Consider the following 11,682-nt stretch of genomic DNA (forward strand, 5'->3'; position numbering starts at 1 on the left):
TAATAAAAGGTGTGACCTCACAAATACACAAACATATGTAATGGTTAAATCAACAGAAAAAACACAATAAAATAATAATAATACTACATTTTATTTGTAATCACTTTACATTTCAAACAAATCTCAAAGTGCTGCAAAATCATGAAGGCAAGGTAAAATATCTAACAACATTAATTTATGACCCGACTTTTTATTTCTATGATTTTATTGTCCTCACTGAATCGCAATGCCACTTCACACTGATACATCGTCCATTGGAACAGCTGAACTGAGTGAGGGGCTCACAGGTGGGGAATGCTGAAAAGGATTGTATAGAGGTACACATAAAATGCAATCTCAGTCTAAGCCAACACATATTTGCGCTGCAATTCTACACTCAAATAAATTATCAGAAATTGCTTTTTTTAAACTGGGAACTGCCACAAGTCCATTTCCTAAAACCTATGCTATTATTATTCACTATCATGTGAGTTAGCTAGTTTAGTTTAATACTGAAAAGTATATCTCCGCATTATTTAAGCTTAATCAGAAATATCAGGGGATCACCAAGTCAGTAGATTCACCCTCTGGGGACCATGAATGTCTTAACAATCTATTCAATAATTCCTGACATATTTCAGTTCGGATTAAAGTCGTGGACTGACTGACCAACATTGCCATCCCTTAAGCTATGCTACTAGCATGGCTAAAATATGCATATAGTGTATGTGCTGATCACATTACTGTGACCCATTAAATTATAATCTCCAATCCAGGATCTCCAATTGTAGCTCAGGTGCTATATCTTCAGAAATACTTGTCGGTATAAGTTTGTGACCCTGGATGGAAGAGGAATAGAAGTTGAGAACAATCTGAAATTCCTCTTTTGATTAATGCTTTTACTAAAGGGAGCAATGCATGACCATGTTTTATTCAAGTTCTTTTTTCACATGTCCTCTTTTGATCAATGCCTCCAGTCACAATACCTGTAAAAACACCCTGGCCCTGAAACAAAAAAACAATCATCCCACAAAGAGCTGCAACTCAACAGTTACATCGTGGTTGAGTGGACATGGTATATATATGCGAGATATAGACTCTGAACCTACTATGATGATTCCACATTAAGTTCATGGCAGAGAGGGAGTGGGAAATGATGCAGTATAGATACTTGTCTTGGGGACAAGCATCAGCAATATTGCAATTAACTAAATTACTTGGGTTGACATATTACAGTCACCATGTAGTGACAGCCACCTTTTCATTTCAGTAATTATTTATCTGCACCTGTGGCTCCTATTGCACACACTGCAAATCCTGGAAGTGTATGTCTCCTAAAGTTTCCTCCAATTTCCCTATAAAGATACAATTCTTTATGTGCACAAGTGTTTGCTGCTGATACATGATATATATATATTATTATATATATATTATATATATATATCTCTCAAAGAGACTTCATGAACTAAATTGGTCTATGTTATCGTTATAGCTTCAATACTCTTTACCAGTACTGAAGTATAGTAGGAATACTGCATTTTGTGGACTGATGACATTGTCAGGATTGGCATTTGTTTTCCCATCAGATATTATTCTTGTTTCCAATTTTGAGATACTGTATATACAGTACTTTTCAAATACCCTTTCTGGATGCCTGAAGCGTTATTGACTTCAGTATGAAATGCAAGCCTACATTTGAATTGATTTGTTGGCATCTGCTGCTGCCTGGAATACCTTAGGTGCTGTCGAGGAGACATATTGTATCTTTATTAGACAAGTCTCTTCTACATTTCCCACAAATGTGTTAGGTCTCACTGACAGTGCATGGCTGGTTGGAATTTAACATTCATTAAAATGAAGCACGAACATCCATAAATAATGATGGTTTCAAGTAAACAGCGAGCCTGGCAAAAAATGGAACACTAGCATCCATAAGTAATGACGGCTTCAAGTGAATAGAGCGCCCAATATGAGACATTGTGTGACAACTACTAAACTACTGACAAACAAAATCCAAATTAGCATCAATCTCTAAGGCGGCCACCACTGAGCTTCAGGTGTTCCAAAACCCACAGTAGCTCCACTGAAGCTAAGTGAGCTGCCAGAGCTGCACAGGAGAGTGCCTACAGAGAAGTAATGCCTGAGGAAGCTCAGACAACAGTATGGGAGAGAATATGTTTTGCTGCTCAGCTTGATTATGATTGAATGAAGCCGAGCATGAACTTTAATTACTGCTTACACCCTGGTTGTTTGTGACTGCGTATTGAAGCAGCTTAGAACACACAAAGGGAGGCTGAGGCGATACAGCACTGTGCAGCGTTTGGCAAACATCAATCACTGTAAAAGGCTGATTTAATACAAATGGTGGTTAAAGAGAATCTTAAAACCTTACCCCCATCTTTTAAATGTATGCTGGTAATTCATCCAGTTTAACTTTACTGCTGAAAACATATTTTACAGCTTAAAAAGCTATTTCCCCTTGCATAAAGAAGGTTAAATACATCTTCAAAGAACTCCAAAAAGCTAAGGCCATCATGGCGTGCCATGTATTTTTCTCATTTCTGTTTTCCAAGATTAATCCACAACGCAGACTGCAACTTTTGCTAACTGAAGCTGACAGATTGTATAATACCACTGAGACATGACTTCAGAACAGTGAACTACTGTACAAAAGCATGCATTTTACTCAACTGATGCCATCAGTGAGGGCCTGTCAAGGCATCAATAATTAAACACCTAAAATAGTCTAGCAAGGATATGATAATTCGTATTAAAATGTGGTTTTCAAAATGATTATTAGATTCAAAGTGTCTCAATACCTTGTTTTAACATGGCCACCGAAAATAATTGCCACTAGTGCATCACTGAGCTAAATTTAATGTCAGCATGCTACCAATCAATGATGCTAAAATGCAGATGTTTACTTCGTGTAATGTTTACCATGTTCATCATCCTAGTTTAGCATGTTGACATACATAAATGTACTAATTAGCTACAATCTGTGCTAATTGAACACAAAGCACAGCTGAGGTTGATGGGGATGTCATTAGTTCCGCTAGCAGTCACAAGCCAAAGTACTGAGAAAATGAAAAACTTTGACCTGATGATGGCGCTAGTAGAAAAGTTGACAGATCACCAAAGTTATGAATCAATGCCCGTACCAAGTAATGGCAATCCAACTAAAAGTTGGGGAGATATTTTGCCTGGACTAAAGTGGCGGTCTGACTGACAGACATTGCCATTCTTAGATCCCCATCACTAGCTGGCTAAAAACTCCACTTCATGTATCAGGACATATCGTTGTGTGTTATGGATTTAATATATCACTTTAGGTGGACAACTGCAACATTTATTTAAAATGGGAATGAAAATAACAAGTCATCAGGTTCAGTTATTTGCATCAGCGTATGGCTTCGGTGGTGTGCTTTAAGGACATTATGTGAAAAAAAAGAAACACTTATTATAATGCACCAATCAAATTACATCAAATTATCCAATGTGAGTGCTGCTTAGCACATATTTATCCATTAGAGGTGGAACCTCTGTAAGGGGAACTGCAAAAATGTTTTTGGCACAGTCAACTACATAAATGATAGTCACCTTTTGAGAGTTCCAAGTGCACAATGGAAAGTGAGTTTTGAAATTGCACCGCTGGATGGTGTAATCATTAGGTCAGTATTGTAAATTTGCAACCCTATCACTCGTCACAGATTGAAGTGAAAAAAGATCTTACTTATTGTATATTTAAATATACCCCGATTAGACATAACATTATTAAATGTGAGGAGTAAACAATTAGGGATTGCCTAAATGCTGCTATTAGTATTCTATTCATTCATGGAGCTGGCCTATTTTCCATCTTGACTAAAAGTAACACAAACAGCACTTGAATGACGTGGTAAATAGCCATATGTGACTCACTGCATGATATTTCATCAGACATATCCGCACAGTCATCCTCCCGGTCACAGCTCCATGCTCGAGGTATACATCGTCCATTCTGGCAGGAGAACTGGTCGGCCTGACAGGGCTGGGCTGAGAAAGAAAAAAGAGGCCGCTTAATTCAATCACACGTGCATAAGTCAATGCAGGATTTGCACAACAACGCTAATGATCACTACATCACCAGGATGTCAGTGTCCGCCAAGTGCAAACTTTTTATCACTCAATCACACGGAACAGCATGGAAGGTCTGAAGGCCAAGGGAAATGCACTGTTGCTTGACAGGCCGTCAGTTACATGCTGCACGGCCATTGTGAGCACACATGGACGGCGTACAAGTGATGTCTTGCCGATGTGGGATATACATGTCAATCTGACGCTGAGGCAAATTCATCATCCTCTGGCTAATGCTCATTGATTGATCCTCTAAGGATAAAAAGCTCCTGAGAGGCACCATTGAGGACATGGGAGGCAATGTGATATACTGCAAGTATTCCTGACACACAGCTGCCTCCCGTAGGTGTTACAGTTCTTTGATACTGGAGAGTGCTCTCACACAATGAGATTGATTGCACTGTACTGAAGCTACTCCAGAGCTGCAAGGTATAATGGTGATGCCTGCCTTGACAACACAGGACACCTCTGTTCAAGACTTAAACAAAGCACATCTGAAGTGAGAGAAATTTATCAAAAGATGTTAAGAGGTTTTAATGCCTTACAGTATGATGATGAGAGAGTTGTTCAGTCTTTAATTCTTATTGTCTACAAATGCTTGATTAAAAGCTATTACAAAATTAAAATGAAAACAAAATTAAATACAAAAGTACATTAATCAACTGAGCAATCCAGAAACACAGATATGTGGCTCTGATATCACTATTTAAAAAAATAGACTTCAGCATTCATTGATAAAATATCTGTTATAAAGCAACAGACTGAAAATCAATCAGCAAAGAGAAACAATGATACCGGATGACAGATTTTGCCAAATTGCTCAAATCACAGAAAATCATCTTTTACTCGCAGGTTATATAATCGGAAAATTATCCGACTACAGCCAAAGCTATAGTGAATCAAAGACAAACATAACATAAAAATGGTACTTACCTGAGCATGTAGTGTTGGCCTCATCCTCATTGTTGCCACAGTCATTTGTCCCATCGCAAAGCCATCTTTTGGGAATGCAGCGATTGTTACTGCATTTAAACTGATCAATGGGGCATGTGTGATTGTCTGAAAAGAGTTCAAATGGCAGGAAAAAAAAGTCAGTCTACGACCTTGCAGCTGTTACATGAAAAAAAAAAAAGAGAATACCATTTTTTTAATGAAAAATATCTCACATAGCCTAATTTAATATTATAAAACATTATATTTTAAATGTCAGCCAAGGTAGCTGAAATGGGCTTTCACAAAGAAAAGCCGTAAGGGGGAAAAAGTTCCATGCTTATATAGAGTACATTCATAGCTTCTTAGTGGGATTTCATTGAGTCCACAGCTCAACTAATCTTGCACTGATAGACCAGCAAACCATTTTACAGGAGAATCTCACATTCTCTCCTTGGTGGTTTGTCCTTGAGAATAAGTATTAAGAGCCTCTGTAACATGAATGGTCTTAAGTATTAGTAGTATTTGTTATGTGGTTTTAGTGCCATGATGTTTTGTTGATATAAAGCCCCTTTTATATGATAACAAAATACAATAATATATAATATAAATTTAAATATACTTGACGGAAACTAGCAGCCAAGCTCCTTATTGTCTTTTCAATTATGTCATTTAAATGTTATTATACATGGAACACTAAAAGTCATTAAGCCTAGCCACTCATAAACCATCCTACATAAAAGTGAGCAAATATCTAGGTAGTTCCGGGATACTGTGACATTGTATCTGCATGATAAATTACCTTTGATTTTGAGACAACATAATTCATAATACCTAATAGCACCACCACTGTTGATGGTGATGGTGTTCAGACATTTCTCAATGCCAGATGCTGGAAGACCGTGCTTCACTGAGACCAGTGTTTTGATCAGTAATCATCTTGTGTCTTGCCACATGCAACATTTCGATGGTCTGAATCAGATTTGCATTGTGTTGCAAAGTTAAATAACGGTTTGTGAGAAGTGAAATTCCTCTGGCTTATGACAATGAGAGACTAAATTTGTTATAGAGCACTTGCAATTACTTAAACAAAATTTTACCTTAAAACGTAACTTTACCTTTAATATAGCTGGCATCCACATTCATCTATTTCAAATTAGATTATGATACTGTGCTTTCAGAAAAAATAATGGACCAGCATCCAAGCGTCTAACATGGTGTTTATCTGACTGATTTGTTAAAGAGCAAAACCACTTCAGCGAGAGCAAAAGAGGAGACAGCAGTGTGAAGGCGGAACACATTTCACCCCTACTCCAGTGGCATTTAGGAACATAGGAGTTGACAGCAAGAGAGAATCAGCCTTAAAAAGCTTGTACTTTTTTTTAGCTTGGAGCTTGTAAGTGCATGTAAGTGTGCAGTATCTGTACATACAATGTATTTGAGTGTTTGCATGCAGTGTGTTGGCTTGCAGTGCAGACAAATTTTCAAGATCCTCACAGCAGCTGTGGGTCTCCTCATCACTTCCATCCAGACAGTCGTCATCTCCATCACACTTCCATGCGGCCCGAATGCAGCGATGATTATGGCACTGGAACTCATCGCTTTTACATCGCTGTGGTTCTAAACCACTGCTGGAGGATTCTGGGAGAAACAGTGGTGAGACCAAAATCAACCAGAGACTTCCTATGAAGTATGTGTTTAGGGGAAATTACTGGCATAGCCATAATAGCACACAAAACATGTTAATAATGTCTCATGACCCTGTGTGTACCTACTGGGAGTTGGCTTATATTTCTGGAAACTCACTGGGGTAATTTCCCACCTGTATTTTTTGTTTATTAGCAGATTTGCATGTGAGTGGATAAAGATACTATTTGATCTTTGTCCCATCCTGGAGTCAGGATAACAGTATACTGGGTCAGGATGATCTTAGGCTTCTTACCCTGTCTGATTCATCATGTCCTCCTACCTGCACAGGTGACATTGTTCTTCTCCAGAACCTGGTTGTCAGCACAGGCACACACTCTGCCTCCTGGGATGGCAAGGCAGAGGGTACCGCAGCCCCCATAATTCACACTGCATGCGTTGTCACCTGGAGAAATAGATCCAAAATAAGGTTTGCTCATTTAAAGCTATAAATAAGATATATATTTTTTCTAAAGGGCCAGGTTAAGTGCCATGGGTTTCTGTTGTTGTTTTGTCTATTTTCCCTTTGAACAGTAAACAGCAGAAGTTCAGGAGTCACTTTAAACCCTGCAAAAAAAGTAATCCCATTGATACAAAACTCATTACCTGTCTTGGAGAGACACGCCAGGTGTATGCCACATGACCTAAAACCACATGTCAAGTGAATTATTGGGAACACTGTGGGTAAGAGACATTTGACATTTTTATCCTTCTTGGAGGAATAATTTGTCTTTCCGGACAAAGCTGACATTCTCCAAAGGAAAAAAAAATACTGTCACATATAAAGTTAAGGCATGAGACACCTTTGTCACTTTTATTTAACACGGAGCCCAAAGACAGAGCCTGAGCCAATGAGATAAAGCTTTTGGTTTTGTAAGAGCCAATCAGTAATACTCAGAGGACTGGACAGCCAATTAATCTTTTCAGTGACATGAACAATGGAGAAATGTCCAGCAAAAATCCCCTGTATGGTGTGAACCAGGCTGTGCATGCAGTAGCCAACCATTCATCTGCATCATATAGGTGGCATGGCACTTTCTTACTCAAAATCCATGGCTTTGAAGTTATTGTATGGAAATCATTGTCTTGAGAATGAAACAAATGTATGTCTCGAGTCTGAAATGACAACACAGGACTGTTTAAAATTATATTTTTCTACATTTAGAACAATAGTGTCAACCTCCCTGTTTGTGGAGTGGGAGTGTGAGCACTGTTACTTGCCTATTATGGAATAACAAAAGAAAAGCCTTCTCTGAGGGCCAATGCAGTTCTCCACAGTCAGCCATATCTGACCTCTCTCCTGAAGAGTCCCTTTCAGCTTTCTAACAGCATAAATCCATCATCATTTGTTTTGTTTTTTTTGAGCAAACCCCTCCAAACCTTGGTCACCTTATTTAACTTCACAGAGTGAAGCCCCAAGTGATTTTAAAGTCACTGTCACTGTTGATCAATGCACTAGTTTACGCCATGAAATTTGACACCAATAGGCAGACGTGCAAATTCTCTCTCTCTCTCTAAACACACACACATATATATATATATACGGACATTTGTATCCCCTGTACGAAATTCTGTAATGGAGAGCACTTTTATATAAAAAGTGCTCTCCATTACAGAATTTCGTACAGGGGATACAGATGCCCGGACACACAACACAAAGTGGTTCTATTTTCAGTGCGAAACAGTCACTTTCTCTGTTATGGAAGCTCTGGTTCAGTGGCACTGGATGAGGAGTAAATGAAGGAAAAGAAGCCAACCTTGCTGACTCTGTGCGTCATAGACACGCAGGCCAAATAGTGGCGGTCTCTCACTCCGCAGCAGAGTGACATCACCGGTGGACAAGTCCAGCTGGAAGACCGAAGCATTCATGTACTCCGTCCAAAAGATGAAATTACGATAATGAGAGATTCCGAACGGATGGTTCAGCTCTTTTCCATTGTACACCACCTGGAACATAAAGCAAACATGCAGTGTAATCAAAAGATTAGGAAGGCTACGGAAAGACACCATCAGCAACAAAAAAAATCAATCATCTCAAACAGGGTTCTAGCTGTTTGAATATGGGCTTAGAAATTATTTGATCACAGTATATGATGAATGTGATTCAATTTCGTTGCACACATTTATTCGTGTGGTGCTGTCTGCTTGTAATAATGTTTGCTGGAATCTTGGCATTGATTAAATAGCATTTGCAAATAATTCATTAGCTTAATATGCCAGTATAACTACGGCTGACAGGAGCAGTTGGGTATGAAGGGCTGTCTTGTGGGGGAGCAGTTTTCTGTCATTTCACTGCTTTGCAGATTAACATTGTATCATTGCTAAAATACCAGTTTTGGACACTGAAATTATCATATACTATTGATCTGAAACTACAAATTCAACCACTGATTTAACATTGAATTGTTGATCTGACAGCAAAACACCAGCCAGTTCATTTCAACTTAATTAACTAAGCATTCGTGAAATACAAAATAAAGGACATAAACAGACAAACATTTTTTCTTTTGTTTTCTGTTTTTGGTGACTTTATTTTTGGGGTGTAAAACCACTTTGTTGTGTTGATAACAAACAATAAAACTAATACATTTAAATGAAGATATTTATTCAGTGTTGTTTATTCAGTTGGGCTCTTAAATTCCAACCTGTGTCCCCCTATAAAAATCTCACAAGCAGACTAATACTCAAGTCTACCAGAACCACAGGTAACAGGATTCTTGCAAATATGTTTCTAAATCATATAAATATTCATCATGATCTTTACATATTAAAACTCACCATTCTTCCTGTCCCATTGAGATGAATTTTCTCGATGTGATCATAGTAGGCATCACACCAGTACATGGTACTGGTGCTGTGGTCCAGTGTCAGACCGTTGGGCCACAACATGTTGGAGGTGACGAATATGCGGCGGTTGGATCCATCCATCCAGGCTTTCTCTATCCGCCCTATGCTGTCATTGACCTCATCCTCTTCCCAGTCTGTCCAGTACATCCAGCTACCATACACACAAATACACACAATTACTGCACCAACAAACTGACACAAGAAGAAGGCATTGCTTTAGTCCAGGCAGGATCTGTCAGTCGTGCAGATGAGTAGATCATGAGATCCAAACATTGAACATTCAAACTATAACTAAGTTCATTTCAGCTGTCCCTCATTTATCCCTGCCCTTACACACTGATATTAGATGGATGTGCTTGCAGCCTTCTCCTGCTTTGATTTCTTATCAACACATGTGAAAGCATGCTTCTGCAGGCTTCTCTCAAAAGATTTATTCCACATCTTGTCTCGCTGGTTCTGTTCTGCACACCCATGGGAAGGCATGACTGTGTTTCCCCAGTGAATCTATCAAATGCTGCTTTGATTCATACTGGGAACAATATAGAGAACACAGCCTTTACTGTCAAATACAACCATATAACCAGTTCAGAAAACCAGTTTTAACATTATGACAAGTGTGTTCCCGACAGAAATGGGAATAAACCAGAAACCAGTTTTCCCATATGTAAAACCGGATAATCAGACATCCCTGGCAGTCAAAATAGAGTGCATTGTAGCCTAAGAAATTATTCAGGCTTATCAAGTTTAAGTGCTGCTTGACTGCACATCAAGGCAAAGTAAGAAGTCTCATATTCCCCACCAAAAAAAACTAAACAAATAAATTAAATAAAAAAGACTTTTCAGTGTATCTTGTGTATGCCGAGAATGCAACTCTCAGTGGGCCTGTGGTATTTGAAACATGATTGGGTCAACGATTTGACGTGATCTGTTCTCTAGTAACCATGCCCAGGAGATTTGCTCTGTTTGAGTGTTGCTGACTGAGCCATGTGCCCCCCTGTTTCTCATCAATGATAGAGGGCTGGCTAAGGGAAGATGAAACAGAATGGGATACGGAGGTGTATGAAGACTCCCTCTGCCTGTCATCTTTACGACCTCGTGAATTATTCAGCGATGCTCCACACTCACATGCAGACGCACACACGCACACACACACCCACATGCACACAGACATACATATCCGACACCACGTTAGATGGACTGATGGACACTGTGCAGTGGAAAAATGTAAATACTAAAGACTCATGACAACTGAATATTATTCATGTTCCATATTTTCATTTAGAGCTGCAATGATTAGTTAAATAATGAATTAGTCTATCGATAGGAATCAGCAGCCATTTTGATAATCTATTCATTATAAGTAATTTTCATGCAACTTCTCAAATGTGAATATTTTCTGGTTTTCTCTCTCTTCTGTGATAGTAATCTGAATATCTTTGGGGTTTGTAGTTTTAGTTGGACAAAGCAACAGACCCTGGACTGGACTTGTGATTTTCATAATTTGCTTCCCAAACCATTGTCAATTAATCAAGAAAAATAACCTGTAGATTAAAAGATAAAAAAAGTCTAAAAAAATAAAATAATTATTAGTTGCAGCCATATTTTTATTTAATACAGTCTGTTGGTCTATCTTCAGAGCTACTTAACATGAAATGTGTTCCATAAATACACTTAAAATTGGAAAATGGGAATGGTGAAAAAAAGACAAAAAAGAAACAATGAATTGCAATGGAGTGTAGTGCACACAGTAAAACCACAAATTAAAGTTGCAAGTGACCACACACACACTCATAAAAGCTGACCGAAGCTGAGTAAAGCACCACCAGTTATTTGGATTTTTTTGTGAATAGATGAATGAGATTCCTGATGTAGCAAAGACATAGAGGCATGACACTGTTATGTTGACACTAATAGTCCTTATCATTGCAACACAGACTAAAGGTAGCAAACAGGGCAGAAAATAAGGTTGCAAGACTGAAGTCAAGAAATCAGTTGGAGGGGTGCATCCATTTTACCTGGAAGAGACCCTTCCAGCAGAGCAGATAGAGATCAAAGCACTGTCAGGTCCAGGCTGAACGCTCCCTCAGAAGCCCAAAACTAGCTTCCATAATGTTTTTCGATGAC

The 11,682-nt window shown here is 38.6% G+C and overlaps 1 pseudogene; it reads right to left on the reverse strand.

The window, feature by feature from the left end:
• Window positions 1-217: 217 nt before the first annotated feature.
• Window positions 218-11,682, reverse strand: part of LOC119885073 — a 29,469-nt pseudogene continuing 18,004 nt past the window's right edge.

Source organism: Micropterus salmoides, unplaced genomic scaffold (genome assembly GCF_014851395.1).
Source record: "Micropterus salmoides isolate LMB-PRFRI ecotype aquatic unplaced genomic scaffold, ASM1485139v1 Ms_hic_scaffold_3899, whole genome shotgun sequence".
NCBI lineage: Eukaryota > Metazoa > Chordata > Actinopteri > Centrarchiformes > Centrarchidae > Micropterus > Micropterus salmoides.